This window comes from Lolium rigidum, chromosome 6 (assembly GCF_022539505.1).
Source record: "Lolium rigidum isolate FL_2022 chromosome 6, APGP_CSIRO_Lrig_0.1, whole genome shotgun sequence".
NCBI classification, from domain to species: Eukaryota; Viridiplantae; Streptophyta; class Magnoliopsida; order Poales; family Poaceae; genus Lolium; species Lolium rigidum.
In genome coordinates, this window is record NC_061513.1 from 256,433,296 (window position 1) to 256,460,352 (window position 27,057).

A 27,057-nucleotide genomic window follows, 5' to 3' on the forward strand; every position below is an offset into this window, starting at 1 on the left:
AACACTTAGAGCTTGCTAATTTGGTTTGCATATTTGGTTTCTCTAGAGTCTAGATAATATCTAGTATTGAGTTTTGAACAACAAGGAAGACGGTGTAGAGTCTTATAATGTTTACAATATGTCTTTTATGTGAGTTTTGCTGCACCGTTCATCCTTGTGTTTGTTTCAAATAAACCTTGCTAGCCTAAACCTTGTATCGAGAGGGAATACTTCTCATGCATCCAAAATACTTGAGCCAACCACTATGCCATTTGTGTCCACCATACCTACCTACTACATGGTATTTATCCGCCATTCCAAAGTAAATTGCTTGAGTGCTACCTTTAAAATTCCATCATTCACCTTTTCAATATATAGCTCATGGGACAAATAGCTTAAAAACTATTGTGGTATTGAATATGTACTTATGCACTTTATCTCTTATTAAGTTGCTTGTTGTGCGATAACCATGTTTCGGGGACGCCATCAACTATTCTTTGTTGAATATCATGTGAGTTGCTATGCATGTCCGTCTTGTCTCGAAGTAAGAGAGATCTACCACCTTTATGGTTGGAGCATGCATATTGTTAGAGAAGAACATTGGGCCGCTAACTAAAGCCATGAATCATGGTGGAAGTTTCAGTTTTGGACACATATCCTCAATCTCATATGAGAATAATAATTGTTGCCACATGCTTATGCATTAAAGAGGAGTCCATTATCTCGTTGTCCATGTTGTCCCGGTATGGATGTCTAAGTTGAGAATAATTAAAAGCGAGAAATCCAAAATGCGAGCTTTCTCCTTAGACCTTTGTACAGAGCGGCATGGAGGTACCCCATTGTGACACTTGGTTAAAACATGTGCATTGCAAAGATCCGGTAGTCCAAGCTAATTAGGACAAGGTGCGGGCACTATTAGTATACTATGCATGAGGCTTGCAACTTGTAAGATATAATTTACATAACTCATATGCTTTATTACTACCGTTGACAAAATTGTTTCATGTTTTCAAAATAAAAGCTCTAGCACAAATATAGCAATCGATGCTTTCCTCTTTGAAGGACCATTCTCTTTACTTTTATGTTGAGTCAGCTCACCTATCTCTCTCCACCTCAAGAAGCAAACACTTGTGTGAACTCATGCATTGATTCCTACATACTTGCATATTGTACTTGTTATATTACTCTATGTTGACAATTATCCATGAGATATACATGTTACAAGTTGAAAGCAACCGCTGAAACTTAATCTTCCTTTGTGTTGTTTCAATACCTTTACTTTGATTTATTGCTTTATGAGTTAACTCTTATGCAAGACTTATTAATACTTGTCTTGAAGTACTATTCATGAAAAGTCTTTGCTTTATGATTCAGCTTGTTTACTCATGTCATTACCATTGTTTTGATCGCTGCATTCATTACATATGTTTACAAATAGTATGATCAAGGTTATGATGGCATGTCACTTCGGAAATTATCTTTGTTATCGTTTTACCTCGCTCGGGACGAGCGTAACTAAGCTTGGGGATGCTTGATACGTCTCCGACGTATCGATAATTTCTTATGTTCTATGCCATATTATTGATGATACCTACATGTTTTATGCACACTTTATGTCATATTCGTGCATTTTCTGGAACTAACCTATTAACAAGATGCCGAAGTGCTAGTTGCTGTTTTCTGCTGTTTTTGGTTTCAGAAATCCTAGTAACGAAATATTCTCGGAACTGGACGAAATCAAGACCCAGGTTCCTATTTTTCTCGGAACCATCCAGAACACCCGAGAGCCGCCAGAGGGAAGCCCTGGGGGCCCCACACCACACCCCGGCGCGGCCGTGAGGGGGCCGCGCCGCCCTATGGTGTGGGCCCCCCAGGCCTCCTCCGAGGCTGCCCTTCCGCCTATTTAAAGCCTCCGTCGCGAAAACCCTGATGCGAAGAACCACGGTACGAGAAACCTTCCAGAGCCGCCGCCATCGCGAAGCCAAGATCTGGGGGACAGGAGTCTCTGTTCCGGCACCCTGCCGGAGCGGGGAAGTGCCCCCAGAAGGCTTCTCCATCGACACCGCTGCCATCTCCACCGCCATCTTCATCACCGCTCGCTGCTCCCATGAGGAGGGAGTAGTTCTCCATCGAGGCTCGGGGCTGTACCGGTAGCTATGTGGTTCATCTCTCTCCTATGTACTTCAATACAATAATCTCATGAGCTGCCTTACATGATTGAGATTCATATGATGATGCTTGTAATCTAGATGTCACTATGCTAGTCAAGTGAGTTTTACTTATGTGATCTCCGGAGACTCCTTGTCCCACGTGTGTAAAGGTGATAGTGTGTGCACCGTGTGGGTCTCTTAGGCTATATTTCACGAATACTTACTCACCGTTATGAATGGCGTAGTGAAGTGCTTATTTATATCTCTTTATGATTGCAATGTGTTTTGTATCACAATTTATCTATGTGCTACTCTAGTGATGTTATTAAAGTAGTTTATTCCTCCCGCACGGTGTAATGGTGACAGAGTGTGTGCATCCGTGTTAGTACTTGGCATATGCTATGATCACGATCTCTTGTAGATTGTGGAGTTAATTATCATTATGACAGTATTGATGTGATCTATTCCTCCTACATAGTGTGAAGGTGACAGTGTGCATGCTGTGTTAGTACTTGGTTTAGTCGAATTGATCTTTCATGCACTCTAAGGTTATTTAAATATGAACATTGAATTGTGGAGCTTGTTAACTCCGGCATTGAGGGTTCGTGTAATCCTACGCAATGTGTTCATCATCCAACAAGAGTGTAGAGTATGCATTTATCTATTCTCGTTATGTGATCAAAGTTGAGAGTGTCCACTAGTGAAAGTCTAATCCCTAGGCCTTGTTCCTAAATATCGCTATCGCCGCTTGTTTACTCGTTTTATCGCGTTACTACCGCGCGTTACTATCGTTGCGTTACTACTCGCTTGTTTATCGTCCCGGGCAAAGCACTTTTCTCGGTGCCGTTGCTACTACTTATTCATACCACCCGTATTTCACTATCTCTTCGCCGAACTAGTGCACCTATTAGGTGTGTTGGGGACACAAGGGACTTCTTGCTTTGTGGTTGCAGGGTTGCATGAGAGGGATATCTTTGACCTCTTCCTCCCTGAGTTCGATAAACCTTGGGTGATCCACTTAAGGGAAACTTGCTGCTGTTCTACAAACCTCTGCTCTTGGAGGCCCAACACTGTCTACAAGAATAGAAGCTCCCGTAGACATCAGTGTCTCTCCCATAAGATAAAAGCATGTTGGGTGAACAAATTACAGTCGGGCAATTGACAAATAGAGAGGGCATAACAATGCACATACATGTCATGATAAGTATAGTGAGATTTAATTGGGCATTACGACAAAGTACATAGACCGCCATCCAACCGCATCTATGCCTAAAAAGTCCACCTTCGAGTTATCGTCCGAACCCCTTCCAAGCATTAAGTTGCAAAGCAACGAGACAATTGCATTAAGTATGGTGCGTAATGTAATCAACAACTACATCCTCGGACATAGCGCCAATGTTTTATCCCTAGTGGCAACAACACAACACAACCTTAGAACTTTCTGTCACCGTCCCAGGTGTCAATGCAGGCATGAACCCACTATCGAGCATAAATACTCCCTCTTGGAGTTAAGAGCAAAAACTTGGCCAGAGCCTCTACTAGTAACGGAGAGCATGCAAGATCATAAACAACACATATGTAATAACTTGATAATTAACATAACATGGTATTCTCTATCCATCGGATCCCGACAAACACAACATAGAGTATTACAGATAGATGATCTTGATCATGTTAGGCAGCTCACAAGATCCAACAATGAAGCACAATGAGGAGAAGACAACCATCTAGCTACTCGCTATGGACCCATAGTCCAGGGGTGAACTACTCACTCATCACTCCGGAGGCGACCATGGCGGTGTAGAGTCCTCCGGGAGATGAATCCCCTCTCCGGCAGGGTGCCGGAGGAGATCTCCGGAATCCCCCGAGATGGGATCGGCGGCGGCGGCGTCTCGGTAAGGTTTTCCGTATCGTGGTTCTTCGCATCGGGGGTTTCGCGACGGAGGCTTTAAGTAGGCGGAAGGGCAGAGTCGGGGGCCGACGAGGGGCCCACACCACAGGGCGGCGCGGCCCCCTTGGCCGCGCCGCCATGTGGTTTGGCCACCTCGTGGCCCCACTTCGTATGCTCTTCGGTCTTCCGGAAGGTTCGTGGCGAAATAGGCCCCCGGGTCTTCGTTTCGTCCAATTCCGAGAATATTTCGTTACTAGGATTTCGAAACCAAAAACAGCAGTAAAACAACAATCGGCACTTCGGCATCTTGTTAATAGGTTAGTTCCGGAAAATGCACGAATATGACATAAAGTGTGCATAAAACATGTAGGTATCATCAATAATATGGCATAGAACATAAGAAATTATCGATACGTCGGAGACGTATCAAGCATCCCCAAGCTTAGTTCCGCTCGTCCCGAGCAGGTAAAACGATAACAAAGATAATTTCTGAAGTGATATGCCATCATAACCTTGATCATACTATTTGTAAACATATGTAGTGAATGCAGCGATCAAAACAATGGTAATGACATGAGTAAACAAGTGAATCATAAAGCAAAGACTTTTCATGAATAGTACTTCAAGACAAGCATCAATAAGTCTTGCATAAGAGTTAACTCATAAAGCAATAAATCAAAGTAAAGGCATTGAAGCAACACAAAGGAAGATTAAGTTTCAGCGGTTGCTTTCAACTTGTAACATGTATATCTCATGGATAATTGTCAACATAGAGTAATATAACAAGTGCAATATGCAAATATGTAGGAATCAATGCATAGTTCACACAAGTGTTTACTTCTTGAGGTGGAGAGAGATAGGTGAACTGACTCAACATAAAAGTAAAAAGAATGGTCCTTCAAAGAGGAAAGCATCGATTGCTATATTTGTGCTAGAGCTTTTATTTTGAAAACATGAAACAATTTTGTCAACGGTAGTAATAAAGCATATGAGTTATGTAAATTATATCTTACAAGTTGCAAGCCTCATGCATAGTATACTAATAGTGCCCGCACCTTGTCCTAATTAGCTTGGACTACCGGATCTTTGCAATGCACATGTTTTAACCAAGTGTCACAATGGGGTACCTCCATGCCGCTCGTACAAAGGTCTAAGGAGAAAGCTCGCATTTTGGATTTCTCGCTTTTGATTATTCTCAACTTAGACATCCATACTCGGGACAACATGGACAACAGATAATGGACTCCTCTTTAATGCATAAGCATGTGGCAACAATTATTATTCTCATATGAGATTGAGGATATATGTCCAAAACTGAAACTTCCACCATGATTCATGGCTTTAGTTAGCGGCCCAATGTTATTCTCTAACAATATGCATGCTCCAACCATAAAGGTGGTAGATCTCTCTTACTTCAGACAAGACGGACATGCATAGCAACTCACATGATATTCAACAAAGAATAGTTGATGGCGTCCCCAAAAACATGGTTATCGCACAACAAGCAACTTAATAAGAGATAAAGTGCATAAGTACATATTCAATACCACAATAGTTTTTAAGCTATTTGTCCCATGAGCTATATATTGCAAAGGTAAATGATGGAATTTTAAAGGTAGCACTCAAGCAATTTACTTTGGAATGGCGGATAAATACCATGTAGTAGGTAGGTATGGTGGACACAAATGGCATAGTGGTTGGCTCAAGGATTTTGGATGCATGAGAAGTATTCCCTCTCGATACAAGGTTTAGGCTAGCAAGGTTATTTGAAACAAACACAAGGATGAACGGTGCAGCAAAACTCACATAAAAGACATATTGTAAACATTATAAGACTCTACACCGTCTTCCTTGTTGTTCAAAACTCAATACTAGATATTATCTAGACTCTAGAGAAACCAAATATGCAAACCAAATTAGCAAGCTCTAAGTGTTTCTTCATTAATGGGTGCAAAGTATATGATGCAAGAGCTTAAACATGAGCACAACAATTGCCAAGTATCAAATTATCCAAGACATTTTAGAGTTACTACATGTAGCATTTTCCAATTCCAACCATATAACAATTTAACGAAGAAGAAACTTCGCCATGAATACTATGAGTAGAGCCTAAGGACATATTTGTCCATATGCTACAGCGGAGCGTGTCTCTCTCCCACAAAGTGAATGCTAGGATCCATTTTATTCAAACAAAACAAAAAACAAAAACAAACCGACGCTCCAAGCAAAGTGCATAAGATGTGACGGAATAAAAATATAGTTTCGGGGAGGAACCCGATAATGTTGTCGATGAAGAAGGGGATGCCTTGGGCATCCCCAAGCTTAGACGCTTGAGTCTTCTTAGAATATGCAGGGGTGAACCACCGGGGCATCCCCAAGCTTAGAGCTTTCACTCTCCTTGATCATATTGCATCATACTCCTCTCTTGATCCTTGAAAACTTCCTCCACACCAAACTCGAAACAACTCATTAGAGGGTTAGTGCATAATAAAAATTCACATGTTCAGAGGTGACACAATCATTCTTAACACTTCTGGACATTGCATAAAGCTACTGGACATTAATGGATCAAAGAAATTCATCCAACATAGCGAAAGAGGCAATGCAAAATAAAAGGCAGAATCTGTCAAAACAGAACAGTCCGTAAAGATGGATTTTATTAGGCCAGCAGACTTGCTCAAATGAAAATTCTCAAATTGAATGAAAGTTGCGTACATATCTGAGGATCATGCACGTAAATTGGCTTAATTTTCTGAGCTTCCTACAGGGAGGTAGACCCAGATTCGTGACAGCAAAGAAATCTGGAACTGCGCGAGTAATCCAAATCTAGTACTTACTTTTCTATCAAAGACTTTACTTGGCACAACAAAACATAAAACTAAGATAAGGAGAGGTTGCTACAGTAGTAAACAACTTCCAAGACACAAATTTAAAACAAAAATACTGTAGTAAAAACATGGGTTGTCTCCCATAAGCGCTTTTCTTTAACGCCTTTCAGCTAGGCGCAGAAAGTGTAACTCAAGTAACATCAAGAGACGAAGCATCAACATCATAATTTGTTCTAATAATAGAATCATAAGGTAACTTCATTCTCTTTCTAGGGAAGTGTTCCATACCTTTCTTGAGAGGAAATTGATATTTAATATTACCTTCCTTCATATCAATAGTAGCACCAACGGTTCGAAGAAAAGGTCTTCCCAATATAATGGGGCAAGATGCATTGCATTCTATATCCAAGACAACAAAATCAACGGGGACAAGGTTATTGTTAACCATAATATGAACATTATCAACCTTCCCCAAAGGTTTCTTTTTAGCATTATCAGCGAGATTAACATCCGGATAACGAGTTTTTCAATGGTGGCAAGTCAAGCATATCATAGACTTTCTTAGGCATAACAGAAATACTTGCACCAAGATCACATAAAGCATTACAATCAAAATATTTGACTCTCATTTTAATGATGGGCTCCCAATCATCCTCTAGCTTTGTAGGAATAGAAGTTTCAAGTTTTAGTTTTTCTTCTCTAGCTTTTATGAGAGCATTTGTAATATCTTTTGTGAGAGCCACGTTTACAGCGCTAGCATTGGGACTCTTAGCAAGTTTTTGCAAGAACTTTATAACTTCAGAGATGTGGCAATCATCAAAATCTAAATCATTACAATCTAAAGCAATGGGATTATCATCCCCAAGGTTGGAAAAAATTTCAGCAGTTTTATCACAAGCGGTTTCAGTAGTTTTAGCAGTTTCAGGTAATTTTGCGCGCTTTGCACTAGGAGTAGAAGCATTGCCAACACCAATTATTTTACCATTAATAGTAGGAGGTGCAGCAACATGTGAATCATTAGCATTGCTAGTGGTGGTAATAGTCCAAACTTTAGCTACATTTTCCTTTTTAGCTAGTTTTTCATTTTCTTCTCTATCGCACCTAGCACGCTAGTTCAGCCATTAATCTTATATTCTCATTAATTCTAACTTGGATGGCATTTGCTGTAGTAACAATTTTATTTTCAATATCCCTATTAGGCATAACTTTCGATTTCAAAAGATCAACATCAGAGGCAAGACTATCAACTCTAGAATCAAGAATATCAATTTTATTGAGCTTTTCCTCAACAGATTTGTTAAAGGCAGTTTGTGTACTAATAAATTCTTTAAGCATAGCCTCAATTCCAGGGGTGTATTCCTATTATTGTTGTAAGAATTCCCATAAGAATTAGCATAACCGTTACCATTATTATAAGGATATGGCCTATAGTTATTACTAGAATTGTTCCGATAAGCATTGTTGTTGAAATTATTATTTTTAATGAAGTTTACATCAACATGTTCTTCTTGGGCAACCAATGAAGCTAATGGAACATTATTAGGATCAACATTAGTCCTATCATTCGCAAGCATAGACATAATAGCATCAACCTTATCATTCAAGGAAGATGATTCTTCAACAGAATTTACCTTCTTACCTTGTGGAGCTCTTTCCGTGTGCCATTCGGAGTAATTAATCATCATATTATCAAGAAGCTTTGTTGCTTCACCAAGAGTGATGGACATAAAGGTACCTCCAAGCAGCTGAATCCAATAAATTCCGCGAAGAAAAATTTAGTCCTGCATAGAAGGTTTGGATGATCATCCAAGTAGTCAGTCCATGGGTTGGGCAATTTTTAACTCGAGAGATTTCATTCTTTCCCAAGCTTGAGCAACATGTTCATTATCCAATTGTTTAAAATTCATTATGCTACTCCTCAAAGATATAATTTTAGCAGGGGATAATATCTACCAATAAAAGCATCCTTGCATTTAGTCCGAGGAATCAATACTATTCTTAGGCGAGAGATAGCAACCAATCTTTAGCTCTTCCTCTTAATGAGAAAGGAAACAATTTTAATTTTATAATATCACCATCTACATCTTTATATTTTTGCATTTCACATAGTTCAACAAAATTATTGAGATGGGCAGCAGCATCATCGGAACTAACACCAGAAAATTGCTCTCTCATGACAAGATTAAGTAAAGCGAGGTTTAATTTCAAAGAATTCTCGCTGTAGTAGCGAGTGGAGCAATAGGTGTGCATAAGAAATCATTATTATTTGTGCTAGTGAAGTCACACAACTTAGTATTTTCAGGGTTGGCCATTTTAGCAGTAGTAAATAAAGCAAACTAGATAAAGTAAATGCAAGTAAACTAATTTTTTTGTGTTTTTGATATAGAGTGCAAGACAGTAAATAAAGTAAAGCTAGCAACTAATTTTTTTGTGTTTTTGATATAGAGTGCAGCAAACAAAGTAGTAAATAAAATAAAGCAAGACAAAAACAAAGTAAAGAGATTGGGAAGTGGAGACTCCCCTTGCAGCGTGTCTTGATCTCCCGGCAACGGCGCCGGAAATTTGCTTGATGCGTGTAGTTGACACGTCCGTTGGGAACCCCAAGAGGAAGGTGTGATGCGCACGGCGGCAAGTTTCCCTCGGTAAGAAACCAAGGTTTAATCGAACCGAGTAGGAGTCAAGAAGCACGTTGAAGGTTGATGGCGGCGGGATGTAGTGCGGCGCAACACCGGAGATTCCGGCGCCAACGTGGAACCTGCACAACACAACCAAAGTACTTTGCCCCAACGAAACGAGTGAGGTTGTCAATCTCACCGGCTTGCTGTAACAAAGGATTAACCGTATTGTGTGGAAGATGATTGTTTGCGAGAAAACGAGTAAAACAAGTATTGTAGCAGATTTGTATTTCAGTATTAAAAGAATGGACCGGGGTCCACAGTTCACTAGAGGTGTCTCTCCCATAAGATAAAAGCATGTTGGGTGAACAAATTACAGTCGGGCAATTGACAAATAGAGAGGGCATAACAATGCACATACATGTCATGATAAGTATAGTGAGATTTAATTGGGCATTACGACAAAGTACATAGACCGCCATCCAACTGCATCTATGCCTAAAAAGTCCACCTTCGGAGTTATCGTCCGAACCCCTTCCAGTATTAAGTTGCAAAGCAATAGACAATTGCATTAAGTATGGTGCGTAATGTAATCAACAACTACATCCTCGGACATAGCGCCAATGTTTTATCCCTAGTGGCAACAGCACAGCACAACCTTAGAACTTTCTGTCACTGTCCCAGGTGTCAATGCGGGCATGAACCCACTATCGAGCATAAATACTCCCTCTTGGAGTTAAGAGCAAAAACTTGGCCAGAGCCTCTACTAGTAACGGAGAGCATGCAAGATCATAAACAACACATATGTAATAACTTGATAATTAACATAACATGGTATTCTCTATCCATCGGATCCCGACAAACACAACATAGAGTATTACGGATAGATGATCTTGATCATGTTAGGCAGCTCACAAGATCCAACAATGAAGCACAATGAGGAGAAGACAACCATCTAGCTACTGCTATGGACCCATAGTCCAGGGGTGAACTACTCACTCATCACTCCGGAGGCGACCATGGCGGTGTAGAGTCCTCCGGGAGATGAATCCCCTCTCGGCGGGGTGCCGGAGGAGATCTCCGGAATCCCCGAGATGGGATCGGCGGCGGCGGCATCTCGGTAAGGTTTTCCGTATCGTGGTTCTTCGCATCGGGGGTTTCGCGACGGAGGCTTTAAGTAGGCGGAAGGGCGGAGTCGGGGGCCGACGAGGGGCCCACACCACAGGGCGGCGCGGCCCACCCTTGGCCGCGCCGCCATGTGGTTTGGCCACCTCGTGGCCCCACTTCGTATGCTCTTCGGTCTTCTGGAAGGTTCGTGGCGAAATAGGCCCTTCGTTTTGTCCAATTCCGAGAATATTTCGTTACTAGGATTTCTAAAACCAAAAACAGCAGAAAACAGCAACTGGCACTTCGGCATCTTGTTAATAGGTTAGTTCCAGAAAATGCACGAATATGACATAAAGTGTGCATAAAACATGTAGGTATCATCAATAATATGGCATAGAACATAAGAAATTATCGATACGTCGGAGACGTATCATGCTCGCAATGAGAAACTTGTACAACATCTTTTGTCCTACCAGCCGGTGGCAGCCGGGCCTCAAGGGAATCTACTGGCAATTAAGGTACTCCTTTTAATAGAGCACCGGAGCAAAGCATTAACACTTGGTGAAAAGATGTGATCCTCATATCACAGCCTTCCCCTCCGGTTGTCCCAATTTCTGTCACTTTGGGGCCTCGGGTTCCGGACAGCAATACGTGCAAACAACTTGTAGATACAATCTAAGCAATAAGTATAGAGCTTAAATCTAAGATCATGCCACTCGGGCCCTAGTGACAAGCATTAAACACAACAAGATTGCAGCAACAATAACTTCACAAACTTTATAGATAGACTAATCATAATGTAACAATCCATCGGATCCCAACAAACACAACACCGATTACATCAGATGAATCTCAATCATGTAAGGCATCTCATGAGATCATTGTATTCAAGTACATGCGGGAGATTGTACCAACTAGCTACAGCTAGAACCCGTAGTCCATGGGGGAACTACTCACGGAGCATGATGGAGGCGATGGCGTTGATGGAGATGGCTTCCGGGGGCACTTCCCCGTCCCGGCAGGGTGCCGGAACAGAGACTTCTGTCCCCCGAAACGGAGTTTCGCGATGGTGGCGGCGCCCCTGGAGTCTTTCTGGAGTTTCGTCAATTGGTATCGAAGATTTAGGTCAGGACGGCTTAAATAGGCGAAGAGACGGTGCAAAAGGGTTTCTAGGGGGCCCACACAGTAGGGGGGCGCGCCCCACCCCTTGGCCGCGCCGCCCTGGCGTGTGGGGCCCCCCTGGCTCGCCTCCGACTCTCCTTCGGTGTTCTGGGGTCTTCCAGGAAAAATAAGATGTTTGGCGTTGATTTCGTCCAATTCCGAGAATATTGCCCGAACAGCCTTTCTGGAACCAAAAAAACAGAAAACGAGAACCGGCACTTCGGCATCTTGTTAATAGGTTAGTTCCGGAAAATGCATAAAAACATTATAAAGTGCGAGCAAAACATGTAAGTATTGTCATAAAACAAGCATGGAGCATCAGAAATTATAGGTACGTTGGAGACGTATCACACACACATGATCATTTAGTAACAGCAGCAGTAGCTGGAGCAACATAGCAAGCTATGAGCATCACAGCATGCTCATGAGCATGTGCAAAAGCATCACAGTAACAACAGTTACATGAACAAGAGCATAGCAGTAAGCTAGGATAGCGCAACACAACTGCAGCACAACCGTAAAGGCCTGGCATGGTAGCATCTCCAGGAGGAGGAGCAATCAGCAGTCAGGGCTAGACGAAGAGGAGATGGATAAGACGAGAAGAAGAGGGGGAGGTGTACCTGGAGCAGAGCACCATGGCATGCCATAGCGGCACGGCGGCACAGCCGGCCACGGTAGCACCCAGCCGCGGCCAGGCCAAGCGTCGCCGAGGCGCACACGCTCCAGCACGACCACGACGAGGTTCACCGCCGCACCACCGTGACCAGGAACGTCGGCGACCATCAGATCGCCGCAGCACCGTGCAACCCTAGTTGCAGTAGGGTTGGAGGAGAACGGAGGCGACCATGAATCCCAGATCGACGCGGACCAATCGATGCACCGTAGAGAGGCGGTTCGATTGCGACCGATCTCGTCGCCGGAGACGGCCGGAGGAGGCAGAAACAAATCGGCGATGGCGGCGGCGACCGCAGTGTCGCGGGAGGGTTAAGGTTCATCGAGGAGGCGCGGGGGAGAGAGTGGTGAGCGACCGAGTGGGTCGGACTGACCCGAACGGGTCTAGCCCAACCCACTGGGCTCCACTGACAGGTTGGCCCGAGGGGCAATTTGGTAATTTCAAAATTTCATTTAAACTGAAACTTTGACCAAAATTTTAAAATTGAAAATAACTCTAAAAAAATAGAGAAAAATATGTAAACAACTTAAAATTTTATCCTCTATCCAAATAAAATATGAAATATAAATTTTGAGATAGAAAAATTGGAACCATTATTTATTTCAAAGAAAAATAGAGTAATAAAGAATCATTAAAAATAAGCCCATATTTTTAATGATTAAATAAGTCCATAAATTCAAAAGGACTTCAAAATAACTTGGCAACATTCCAAGTTAATATTTTCACTCTTAAGGAGTAATCATAAATGTTCTTATTCGACACCTCCGACATGAAATAACAAAACACCGGGAAGGGGGGAACCAAACCCTAAAATTGGAAAGCATGCATATTTGAATCTTTAACCATTGCCCTTATCGGAAAATGATGCTATCTTTCAGAAACAGAGGACAAGGGTCAGTCCACACCATCCAAGTGCAATACTTTGTAGTCTTCAGGCAAGTTCATCGCTTGCTCATGTTACTTTGAGTATTTTTACCAAATTACTTGCAAAGTACTATGATTATCACTCTTGCATGAAAAGCAAAAGAATTAATTTCATAACTATGAATATGACTATGTGGTGGGCAATGGAACCATGGTATGAGTATGGTGGAGGTTCCATTGCAAGGGTTTGTATCCATCTAGGATTAAACAACCAATGTCGTCCAGTGATTCTTGTGCCGTAAAAGTTGTGTTAAGCATAAGATCTGGAGTGGGACGGAGTAGTCAATTGTACTTCTTCCTCTCATACATCAATGGATGCGCTTACCGTAGCAGTTGTATCTTGCGAGAACAACGTGAGGGTGGGGATCCCATTCTAACTCCCCACGGTAATACGGTCTATGAGGGGGTTGCAACGACCGATGAAGGAATCATGTCGAGAACCTGGTTGTTGTCGAGGTCGGAAGGTATCCATAGGGGTACGCTGACCGGCGAGGACCCAAGGTCGGAATTGCAACGAAGGGTGGGTGTGCGAGGTCGCGGAGGAGTATAATTTGGCTAGGACCTTATACCGGGCCTCACACCACGGATGTGTGGACGGGAAAGCTGCCCAGTTGGCACCAAGGTTAAGATCTCTTATGGGTAAAGCAACACACCTATGCAGAGTGTAATGAATCGTGACCTGTCACTCCCTGTTCCGGGATTTAGAACTGCGAACGCTGCCGGAAAGGAACTTAATGAAGTTCTAGTAAACCGGTGAAGGCTGGCGGACATAGTTCTTCTGTATAAAAGCAACCTTTTGAAGAAATGGTTATAAAAACATGCATTGGTATTGGACTTTCTGGTCTAGTACCGTAGCTAGTGCATTAAACACTTCTTTCCTATTATGAACTTGTTGAGTACGTTCGTACTCATACCTCTTATAATCCCCTGCTTAGATTGTCTGAATAACCTTGAGGAGGCCAACAACGAGGGACAAGACGGAGCAGATGGGATCTGCTACGAGGAACCAGACCTCTCTGGAGGAGTAGAGGGGGTCGACTACCTTATTGTCTACGGAACGGGGAGGTTCCAGAAGGAGAACACATGTGAACACGATAGTAGTAGTAGTAACCGAGCAGCACGAACTCTTTAGTATTTAGCTGCTCGAGACCAATAATGTTTAACTTGCTAAGACTTATATTATGTAAGTTAAGTAGGGTTCACCTCGAACCAATGAGTAAACCTCTATGGATCCAAGAGGAGCTCCGAGATGATGTATATATATGGTTTGTAATAATATGTGAATGAGTTATGGACCAGCTATGTTTCTGTTGTACTACTCTGAGGGATGTAATATTTGCGGATTGGTACTTCGCGAATGTTATATCAACGACTGACATACTACAACATGCAGTGGTATGCAGGGTCACCACATAGAGATGGCCATTGACCTCATATTGGACCAGTGGAGCATGACCTTCAGCAAGGCATGTGAACACGGGAGATCGTCAAAGCAAACTGATATCATTATTCGAGCCTGCCGTGCCAAAGAATGAGAGCTAAATCCAAAGATCTTGAGCAATAGCCGCCTCAAGTATGATTCTGCAGCCTTCCGCATAGCCATGGTACTGACATTACCACTTAAATCGACATTTTTTTTCCCATTCCCAGTGCATGTAATCTATGGTCCCAAACATAAAAAAACCCCTTTTTTTCCCATTCCCAGTGCATGTAATCTATGGTTCCAAACATAAAAAACCCCTCTTGCTGCGTCGATTGGCAATAGCCGGGTAGTGTCTGTAGCATTGGTTGCCTCAAGTACACTTCTGCTAAGTCAGCAACCACAAGTTTGCTGAACTTCTACATTGCCTCAAGGGAATCTGACCCGCTCATGTAGATGCAATCGTTCACTAGGTCACCAGCAACTCCATACCACCAGCAACTCCATACGCTAGCATCGTAATGGCCGCAGTGCATTTTTCTGGTAAGAAGTGAAGCCAAGTTACCTGTAGCATCCGCCTTCAAATTGAAGTAGTCGTCGTAGCACCTCACGTCGTGCATGATTTTCAGAAACAGACCCCTTGACATTCGAAAAGGTCAACGCAAGCACGACGCCTTGTAAATGGGATTGGTCCAATAAAAGTAGTCCTCCATAGTTGTGCATGGCCTTTCTCTCGGCCGCCGGGAGCCGAACCTTCACCGATCCCCTGTACTTCGGCAAGCGATGTTCCTGATCATGGAGGAGAAAGGCCATATCCATGAGGATCTCGGAGTCGTCGGAGGACGTGTCAATGACATTCTAGTAGAAATACTCGTCCAAGCTGTCGACCGAACAGGTTGTGGGCAACGCGGATCAGGGGGCGCGCGAGCTGGGCGTAGGGGTCTACGTCGTCGGACGGTCACCCGCCTACTCCGGTGAGGATGGCGGGCCAGGGCGTCCCTCCGAGAGGCCTAAACTGGCGGCCGAATCGGTCGGTCAAGGAGGAGGCGGAGAGAACGACGGTGGAGGGGCGCGTCTAGGGTGGGCTGGGAAGAGGGGAGGTTTGCTTGCCTAGTTGACCGGAGGGCCCAGCCCAACACAGCTCCCTTCCTCTTTCTTCTCCGTTTCCTCTGCAGTCTGCCTCTACGGTCTCACTACTCTCTGTTCCGTTGGCGACTTGGCGTAGCAGCGGCGCGAGCAAAACCCCAGCCGGCGACGCCATGGCCGCCGCGCTCCGCGCCGTCCGCCGCCTCCAGTCCACCTCGCCGGCTCGTATCCTTCCGTCCTCGCTCCCCGGACCTTCCCCTAAGGTAACAACTAACAACGCTGTCGATTTCCCGCGCCGTTTCGTGACCCTCGCCGACCAAAATAACCCCTGTCCCCTCTCCAGCTCTCCGCCGCCGCCGTCTCCGCCTCCAGCCTCCCGTACGCGCGCGGTGCGCACTCCACTCCGAATCTGGTACCCTCGATCCTCCGTCGCTACTGCTCTGCCGCCAGGGTAAGGGGGTTCCAAGAACCAAAGCCGCGCCCTTTTGCTCTTCATTTCTTAGGTCCTCGGGCTGCCCAGCGTGCCATTGCTGACGAAATCGAAACCCCGCAGAATGGAGGCTCCGACGCTGGCCTCGCATCTGTGCCCCGTGCCCACGCCTCTCCGCCGCTCCAGGCACCCTCCCTGCCACCGGTGCGCCACCAAGGCACCACCTCCACCAAGGTGAAGTCCCATCTTCATGCTGCTACAATCCGATTTTATCTTACTCATCAGGCCTGGTATTCCGCGATTTACCTTTGTTTGGTTCCGTCACCATATTTCGTTACCTCGTCAGTCTGAGTCTGACCTGCTGTTACATTATTGGGTGTCAGTTTGGCTATCTGTTTGGGATATACGGTATGTTTTTGCGTGGCGAAAATCTGAGATGAAAGTTGAGAGGACATTTGTTAATTATGAAATTATGCTAAGTACATTTCAGCTGCTTTGCCTAGATGAGTAACAAAGTTTTAATCTCCTCACCATGGAGAGATCGATAAAAATAACTAGCACATCAGTAACAACACAATGTGCCTCAGTCTTTATATAAAGATAAAAAAATAATGTTTGTGGAGCAAATACTTCATAGTAATTCGCAACCAGTCACCGCCTGCGAAAGTTTGTTCCTAATTGAAAAAGTTGGGAATTTCAGGAACATATCGAAATTGTAGTTGGGATGAGCTAACATACAGATGTGTGTGGTTTAAGTAGAATTGCGAACACCACATATCTTTTACATCCAGGAACATGTCTAGCGTCAGGACCATGAGCTGCCAGAACCCGCGGGCATCAGTTCGCTCTAGATGCATCCTGTCATGGTATTTAGAACATGGATCTGCAAATAGGAGCAGAATTTTGAATAAGATACAACTTGTAATAGCCTAATAAGTGGCAGTACTTGGAATCCCTGTGTAAGAAAAAATGTCATATTGTGATCTTATACTGAAGAAACTCCGCCGGTCCATTTTTTGCTGACGAGTCCTTGATTTGTTATGCAACAATACTATCGTGTACACAGTTAATCAGAATCAAAGCACCTCTTACTAGTTTTGCATCCTGAGCAGATTAATCTCTGTTTTGCATGGCAGCACCACTAGTACATCCATGTCGCAGTGATTACTCCATGTTCAGTGTCAGCGTCTTAGCTGCCATAATTTAACTGCTCCAGATTGAGGTGATCTAGTACCTTTAATATTGGTTTCTACTATTGGTAAGTCATTCTTGAATTTGATGTAGATCAGGCGGACGCTACTAAGCTTGTCTTTCTATCCTAGAACTTTTTTGTTCATGTTTGTTTTCTGGCTCCTTCAAGCCTATGTGGATTAGATCGATCAAAGAATCGAGCAATTTTGATAAAAAATGATGCATAGCATTCTGGTAACTTCACTGAACTTGATAGAGTAAGTCACTCACTAAGTAACTCTATTTCTTGCATGAGTAATAGCCCGCAAAAGGCACAAAGTAGCTTAAAACCATCAGCTCATTGTCCACCTGCAGCAGGAAATTCAATTCTGTTTTTTTTTTTTTTTTTTTTTTGTATCAGGCCATCTTGTAGGACCCATGATGTCAAGTACTCTTGACAGCTGAGATTAAAACCGAGCACACTTCAAACCCACTGCTTGCTTGTGAATGGGCTTTACTGCTTTCAATTTTCAGCCCCGCATAACATGTTGTTTTAATCTGTGCACCAGCTCAACTCTCTGGAGCAGTGCAGCGAAGAGGACGCTGTGCAGTTTGCGCTCGAAAAACTGCGCAACATTGACAAGTCGTTGGCGCAACTCAAGCTGTACATGTGGTGCAAGTTTGTTCTGTTTGGAATGTTCCTACATGTGTTCTACAGGTTGTTTTCTCTACTCAACCAGGATGTGGTAGCCCTTGGAAAGAAAGTTGACAAGCTCGAAAGCCGCCGGATCCTAGAGAGAAAGATCGTGCAGAGAAGCGATTCCTGCTAAATTAATTGATCTCTTGACGGTGCTACAATCCTGAGCAATGATGACGCATGGGTTTGAATTGTGCCAGATTGTCTTGACTGAAGAAACTGATCCAGTTTAGTAAGTAGCCTTGGCTTGTTCATGAAGGTGCCAGATGTTTCGAATGGCAACTTTGAGGTGCTATTGGCAACTTTTTTTTTACTGAAGAAGCTGATCCAGTGTAGTGGTCTTGACTTGTTAAATGTTCATGGGAGTATCAGATGTTTCTACTTTGTGCACTTTGCGGTGTTAGTGGCAACACTTTTTTTTAGATGGAGATAATTGGGAAAAGTTGCATATGTGCCTATTGCTGAAATGTTTTAGTTGCTCGGTGCATCTATGTATATTCATTTCCTGAATTGATACAAAAAGGATTGTCTGATCTTCCGGCCAGGTTCATTAGACATTATACAATTTACCGAGGCTTGGAACCAGCAGTCTGTCAGATGAGTGGAGCACTGGTTGTGTCGTGTGTTCATCCAATCATGATTTGTGGACAGTAGAAAATAGCAATTTAACAAATATTTAGCAAAAAAAAAGTGAAATGGGCTAATTTGGCTACCCAGCATCCATTTCTGAAGATTGATATACGGCCCAGCCCAACCTGTCTTCTTCGTCTCCCCTCCAGTCTGTGTCACTCTGTCCGTTGGCGTAGCAGCGACGCGACACGAGCAGAACCAAAACCCCAGACCGGCCGCCGGCGACGCCATGGCCGCCGCGCTCCGCGTCTTCCGCCGCCGTCCGGACGCCTCTTCAGGCCGTCTCTTGCCTCCGTGGCTCCTCGGACCATCTCCGAAGGTAATAACGATAACGCTCAAAACTTCTCCGTTCCGTTTCTTGATCGTGGCGGACCAAATCCCTCTCCCCTCTTCAGCTCTACGATGCTGCCGCCGCCTCCAGCTTCCCGTACGCGCCCGGTCTGCATTCCTCTCCGAATCTGGTGCCCTCAGCCCTCCGCCGCCACTACTGGTCTTCAGGGGTAAGGGTTCCAAGAACTGCCTCCCAAAGCTGCGCCCTTTCTGACTTCTCAGTTCATTTCTTCGTCCTCCTGCTACTCAACGTGCCATTGCTGAGCCAAATTTATCCTCGCGCAGTCGCAGGTGGGAGATGCAGCCGCCGGCCTCGCGTTTGGGCGCCGTGCTGGCGCCTCTCCGCTTCAGGTGCCCTCCCTGCTGCCGGTGCGACACCACGGCTCCACCCCCACCTCCACCAAGGTAAGGTCCCTAGCTTCTTCGTGTTGCTGCCATCTTGGATGTCGCTATAAATGCATACGAGCATGAACTTCAGGATCCTGGAGGAATTCAGTAGCTCTAGATGCTTTGATTATTTGGCACTTGGAGGTTGGGACACGGGTCTTCAGACGGGAATGGGATTCAGGCACTGAAGACAGTTCCATCCTGCTTTGATAGTCCATTTTTTTCTGCCGAGTCCTTGATCTGATGAACAATCATACTAACAGAGACACATACCAGTATACCACCCAGGAAATCAGTCAGATGCAGAGCACACCTTAATTTGTGGCTTTCTGTGGCTCTAGAGGCCGTTCTGTATTCTCAAAACCTTTCTTCCTTGTTTGCAAAGCAGGACCTCTAGTACATCCAGCTCACTGTTTCACATTGTATTGTATCCCTGTGTCAATTTTTTACCCGCCATGACCCCATAGTTACACTGTTTCTGACTGAAGTAATGACCTAGAACATGATCTTCTACTGTCGCTACGTTATCTATACTGAATTTAATGTACAGCTGCCAGAGAGGCTGCTAAGTACTACGTTATCTATACTGAATTGAACTTAGCCCAGTAAGTCACTCTGCTTCTTACATATCTATAATAGACCACAAAGGCGCAAAGTAATTTAAAATATGCAATTGTGGTGTGTGTTTTTTTACCAACAGTAGGTTATTTACATAGCCAAAAAAATAATATAATCATTAAGCTTTGGGATGGAGGTAGTATATAAGTTGCATGTTTGTGAATGGACTAAACTGATCTAACTTTAAACCCCGCATAACATGTTGTTTTGATTTCTACAGCAGCTAAACTCTCTGGAACACACTGAGGTGGGGGAGGCTATGGACTATGTGCAGGATGCACTCGCAAAATTGCAGGATATTGACAAGTCAGTGGCGCGCATGAAGAAGAACCTGTGGATACTGATTGGCTTGCTTGCACTATCCACGTATCCGTTCTTCCGGATGCTTTACCTAGGCATGCTGGAAGTCGCGATTCTGGAACTGAGGGTCGAAGAGCTCGAGAAGCTCGAAGAGCTTGGGAATGCTCTCGGCTGATTTTGCTCTCTTGATCATGATAATACTGCATGATGGATGAAATCCTCGGTATTGTCAAGTGAATTGTGCCGGTTCGCCTTGACTTAAGAAACTGATCTAGTTTAGGGCTCTTGACTTGTTCATGGATGTATGTAATGCAAGTGCCAAGTGGTGCAAACAATTTGAAATGTGCCATTCTGAGATGGCACTATGGTTATGTTTTGCATCAATTGATAGGTAGGTGTGATTGTTATGAACTAGACCATTCAGGTTAGAGAAATTCAACCTACATGATACTACATGATGTCAAAAACTTGCACTATTTCTTACATTTCTAGACCATTCAGGTTAGAGAAATTCAATATATTCCTGAACTAAAAAGATTTTCAAGTGTCTTCTCATTGTCTTGTTGAATCCACTTGTGACATCTTGAACCTATCCAAATCAACGTGCATATTTATCTGCAGATGTTAGAAGCACAGGAATGCACTCTGTCCTTTTTGAAGGCAATTGGTGCCGCGAGCAATATCAAGCTGTATTCTAGTACTATAAAATGTTTTTAATTTGCAATTATAATGTATTACTAATTCATATGTCTAGACGTAAACGGAAGGCATGCTTGTACATGACACCTGATGCTTCATGATCTGTACTGTCATTTTGCCATTTTACTATACATGCGTTTTGTACTTATGGATGGAAATATGCTTCTTTATGTGATAACTGAAGCAGAGTGTCTGTTATTTCTACTCTCTCCGATCTATAATAAGTGTTCAAATTTTAGCTAATTTAAAACTTGAAAAGTAAAAACCTGATAATCATTATGAATCGGAGGGAGTACCATTTTGTTCATATAGTGGAATGTGCTAGATCCACATTGTCAGACTTATTTGTTTTGGCTTAATTGCCACGGGATTATAGTTGTAACAGTGCAACTTTACATAGTACATTTTGTGTTGATTAAATGGGACCAGAGGTAGTAACTTTTACTCATGGCGTATTTTCTGAAGAGGCCATGTAGGGCCTGACTCATTAACATGAAATGTCTCAAGATCACTATATTTTTTATACGAGCAATCAAACATAATTTTATCCCTGCCGAAATCCAGATAACATGCCATTATAATCCCATTTCTGTCATATATTCCTGCGCTTTGGAATCCTACCAAAACTCCCAAGCTTAGTTCTATCTTTATCTTTATTGTGTCTGCATAAGCCTGTACTTTAAGGATTAGATAATCGCATGACACTGAAATTGTATCCAAAATCAACCGTTACCACCAATTGGCCATTTCTTTTCGCGTGCTAATGCGGTCCTCTGCACTACCCATCCCACAAGTACCAAGGCACTAAATGTGTATACCTATAATGCAAAAAATCTTGATAAATAGATAACAAATTATTTGCGAAAAGTCTACCAGTCTATTGATATTCATCCGTAGTAGTACAAAGAACCAACAAGTAATATAAAAAATCTGTTGAATTTGAGTTGAAAATCGGTTTCATCCTCTGAGTTCATCCGGATTTCCATCCTCCTGATGTGATGCAGGGGCTTGTAATCGGTTGAATTTGAGTTGAAAATCTGTATCGTGAGCGTGTGTGTGTGTTACATATGGCATTAGAGACAATGATCCATCGACTTAGCATCCGAAAATTCCCCAAAAAATTTAGCAACCCTGATTCTTCGATCTGAGTTTGTGTGGTTGAAATAGGATCTACTTCAATTCGGCGGTGGCAAATCAAGCTGAAGAGTGCCAGTTGTTTGAATTTCCCATAGATTATGCAAACGGTTGGAGTTTGTAGCGGAGAGGTGAAATAACATACGGAGTACATTTTGCCTACCGCGTCCAAATATAAATCCCTCCACGTTTGTTTAGGCTTTTTTTTTTGCACTAGAGCTTTTATGCGATTAGTAAGGATAATTCTCTAGAGCATTGGTGAAATCCCTACCTTCATTTACTCCCTATAAAATTCCTTCTCCAATCCACTAAGTAGGAGTAGAGTATTAGAGATTGAAAATACACTAAGATTTAGGGGAAAATGAGGATAAACGGGATTAAACTCGTTCAATACCAAACATGCTTTTTAAAATAAATAAGTATTTAGAGTTTGGTAGAAATTATCCTACTAATCTAAAAAAAAACTCAAATGTCAAACAAGAGCTTAGCAAGTTAGCATGTCGTGGTTGGCTCACTGGTGCGTCCGTTTTTATTTGTCCCATTTTTTTGAGGTAAATCTACCCTATCTGTAGGTGTCCAAAGCAGGGCCTAAATCCAGCCCATCCCAGCACGACTCTCTTCTCCGTTCCCCCTGCAGTTCTGTTTCTGTTCCCTTCCGTTGGCGTAGCAGCGACGCGAGCAAAGTCCCAGCCTGCGACGCCATGGCCGCCGCGCTCCGCGCCCTCCGCCGCCTCCCGGCTCGTCTCATTCCGTCCGCGCTCCCCGGACCTCTCCCCAAGGTAACGAACAACGCCCTCGGTTTCTCCCGTAGTTTCATGTCTTTCGTCATCGTTTCGTCGCCGACGAAAACCCTTGTCCCCTCTTCAGCTCTACGACGCCGCCGCCGCCGCCAGCCTCCCTTCAACGCACGGCGTGAACTCCTCCTCCCCTCTGATGTCCTCGGTTCTCCGCCGCTACTGCTCCGCCAGTACTGCCAGGGTAAGGGCTTCCATCAGCCCAAGCTGTCACCTTTCACGCTCTCTGTCCATTTCTCTGCCCTCAACTGACCAGTCTGCAATTGCTCACCGTAATCGCGCCCCACACAGGGAGGAGGCACCGCCATCGGCCTCGCGCCCGCGGGTCAAGCCTACTCCTCTCCGATGCCGATGCGCCACCACGGTTGCACCAAGGTACGGCTGTTCCCGTCTCTGAAAGAAACCGGGTGTTGTTTCTTTGTTTGGTGAATTCCTGCCGCGCGCTAACCAGAAAGGGTTCTACCACGGATAGGGAGCCGCCGCCTCTGGTGTCCCTTCCCTCCGGCGTCGAGCTCTCTACATGCCCTGTCGTGCGTACTACCCTCCTGAGGTAACAACAGAGTACTCGTCAATCCTACTACGTCGTGATTTCTGTATCTTATTAGGTTCTGCTCTGCATATTCCCCTGTTTGGTTCGAGCCGGCCTTAGATACATATAATTGGGTGTTCCGAGGATTCTAGATCAACTGGAAAATGTATTGTTGTTTGCGATCCAAAAGATATGTGATGAAGGATCAGGGAATTCAGGGGAATGAAGACAGCCATTTAATTATCCAATTTAGTTATACATTCATTTTACTTTAACTAGATGTGTAACAAGCTTTTAGTTAACTCTTCACCATAGCTACTTGAAAATTGGCACATGACAGTAACCACAAAATGGGGACTTAGTTACTGTACACAAAGAAGTTTGTGGAGTAGATACTACTGCCTCTGTTCCAGAGTATAAGGCGTTTTGGTAGTCTACCAGAATATCTTATATTTAGGAATGTAGGTCGTTCTTAGTAGTAATTCACAACCGCACTCCTGGAGACATTTCATCCTGGATAAAGATCGATAATGTTGGAGTTGGGATGAGCTAGATCAAGAAATTTGTGGTTTGTGTTCAGATGGGAACAACACGTAAACCTTGCACCACACAGGAAAATGTCTAGTGTTTCAAGCATGAACTTCCAGAACCTGAAGCCGTCAATGAGTTCTAGATGCCTCCTTTCATTTTACATGGAACACGGATCCTCTTGTGGGAATGGGATTGTGAATACAATCACCTTCTGGTTTTGTTCCTTCTTTCAGAGAAAATATCATATTGCAATCTTATACTGAAGACAGTCTCAACAGTCCATTTATGATCTTGAATTTTTCCTAAGCGACTGTACTGTCATGCACACATGGCATTTCCTTTGTGTTTTGTGTTCACACGTTTGACCACCCAGTTAATCAGAAGCAAAGGACACCTTGGTAATTCTGTATTCTGAGCTCTTGTTAGCAGAGCAGAACCTGTAGGACATCCAGCTCATAGTGATTACCCGAGTTCCCTTATGTTCGTGTTTTAGCTGCCATAATTCCACTGTTTCAGATTGGGGTGATGAACCTTTAACATGAGTTTTAACTTCCCCAATCTACTGTGGCTGCTTCATCCATATTGAGTTCGATGTAGATCAGGGGGAGGCCACTAAGCTAGTCTGTCTTAACCCTTTTTGCTCCTGTTCATTTTTAGGCTCCATCACATTATGCCCATATGGATTAAATCGATCTACTAATTGAACAGTTTTGAATCAAACGTGATACGTATATGTAACTGAATTGAGCGCAGCTGAGTAAGTCCCTCACTAAGTCACTCTATTTCTTGCATGTCCAAAAAGGTGCAAAGTAGCTTAAAACCTTCAGCTCACTGTCTATCTGCAGGGTCCCAGGGAAATTCAATTGTGTGGGTTTTCCCCGCGTTGTGAGTTACTCCCTCTATTCCATCATATAATATGTTATCACATCCAATACATGAGTAAATTTGATGTGATAACATCTTATATTATGGGACAGAGGAAGTAGTTAAATAACCAAACCAAGCATGCTATCCTTTAGGATCCAAGCACCCTTGACAGCTACAGATTAAAACTAACCACACTTCCAATCCTCAAATTGTTTCAGCCCCACATAACTTGCTTGCTTGTGAGTGGGCTTCAAAGCTTTTAATTTCCAACAGCGCATAACATGTTGTTTTATTTTCTCCGGCAGTTCAACTCTCTGCAGCAGTGCAGCGACGAGGATGCTGCATGTTTTCTGCTCCAAAAGCTGCAGGCCATTGACAAGACGTTGGAGCAACTCAAGAGGGTCCTGGTGTTGCAGGCTTTCCTTGTTGTACTGTTCTTGCATCTGTTGTTCCGGAAAGTGGCAGCCCTTGGAGAGAAAATCGGCAAGCTCGAAAGGCGCCGATACTGAGAGTCGTGGCCAAGCTCCAAAGGTCGTAGGGTCAGGTGTCCCTACTGGTGATGGTCTCGCAAGCATGATGCTCGTCAAATACTCGGTGTTGCCAAGTGCATTGTGCCAGTTTTGAATTGGGTAGTGAAACTAATCCGGTTTAGGAGTCGATCTTGACTTGTTTATGCATGCACACGGATGCAACCCAAGTGTGAAGCACTGAAATGTTCTCCCATGAGTGGCGCTGTCAATCATTGTTCTGTCTTGCATCGATTTATAAGTATGTGCTTGCTTGTTATGAACTATTAGATGGATTTTCTGTGAGTCTAATTGGGCAAGCAAGCAAAATGGTGCCCACATCAGATTCAGCAGAGAAGATAGGGATCATATATATCTGCATGGAAAGGCTCCGAAACTGAGAGTCGCCGACCCGAAAGGTCGTAGGCTCAGGTGTGTCTAATACTCGGTGTTGTCGATCATTGTTCTTTCTTGCATAGATTTATAAGTATGTGCTTGCTTGTTATGAACTATTAGATGGATTTTCTGTGAGTCTAATTGGGCAAGGAAGCAAAATGATGCCCACATCAGATTCAGCAGAGATGATGATCTCGCTGTTGTGAAGTGTACAAGTAGATTGCCTAGCCCTTTCCATCAGTTCGGACTTTTGGTTCAAGTGGCTAGTGCATGAAGCTTAACATGGTATCAGAGCCCCAGGTCTCGAGTTCAAATCCTGGCTTTCACAATTTATTCTAAAATCCTCGCAGCCGCAGCCGCCGCCCGCCCTGGCACCCTGCCGTCCCGCGCCCGGCCGCCGCCGCTGCCTCTTTGCCTCTCTACACGTGTTGACTTGTCTTCTCGTCTTCCCGTCACCCGCGAGTGGGGGTGTTGTGAAGTGTACAAGTAGATTGCCTAGCCCTTTCCATCAGTTCGGACTTTTGGTTCAAGTGGCTAGTGCATGAAGCTTAACAGTCGCATGATGCTCACGAAATACTCGGTGTTGTCAAGTGCGTTTTGCCGGTTTTATGATGGCTAATGAAACTAATCCAGTTTTGAGGTCTTGACTTGATTATGCGTGTGTGGATGCAAGTGCCAAATGGTGTCCGAGATGGCTGATGTTGTTTCATTTCTTGAAATGGAACAGGGAGAAAAGCATTTTGATCTAACAAAAGTGCCAAATGGTGTTAAGTGACAATCACTAAAATGTTCTCTCATGAGCGGCGATGTCAATCATGGTTATGTTTTGCATCAATTTATAAAAGTAGGTTTCAGCTTGTTATGGACTAGATGAATTCTCCCCACAGGGGAGGAGCCGCCTGCATGCACGAGAGAGGAAGAGCTGAGGTAAGCTTGTAGCAACAGTGCTACCGGTTCCGGCAATATATGACCTTCCAAGGTTCGCAGAAGCGAAGTCGTTACTTACAGTTGCATTGTTAACAGGTGACCTACGGCAAGATCGCCGAATTGGGTGCTGGTACCCACAAAAAGGTGTTTGACCTATTTTTGAAAAAACCAGTGTTTTGTAAAGTTTCAACACATAAAATGAACAAAATTGAGTTCTTATATAGTTAAAATAAAGTAAAATGCATACACTCCAAATAAAGTAAAGTTTAACCATAGGT

The 27,057-nt window shown here is 43.7% G+C and overlaps 1 long non-coding RNA gene across 1 annotated transcript; it reads left to right on the forward strand.

Moving 5' to 3' along the window:
- Positions 1-19,385: 19,385 nt before the first annotated feature.
- On the forward strand, positions 19,386-20,753 carry LOC124659385. Its single transcript, XR_006989556.1, has 2 exons — positions 19,386-19,496; positions 20,317-20,753. It is a non-coding gene; the product is annotated as an uncharacterized LOC124659385 (long non-coding RNA).
- Positions 20,754-27,057: the final 6,304 nt, after the last annotated feature.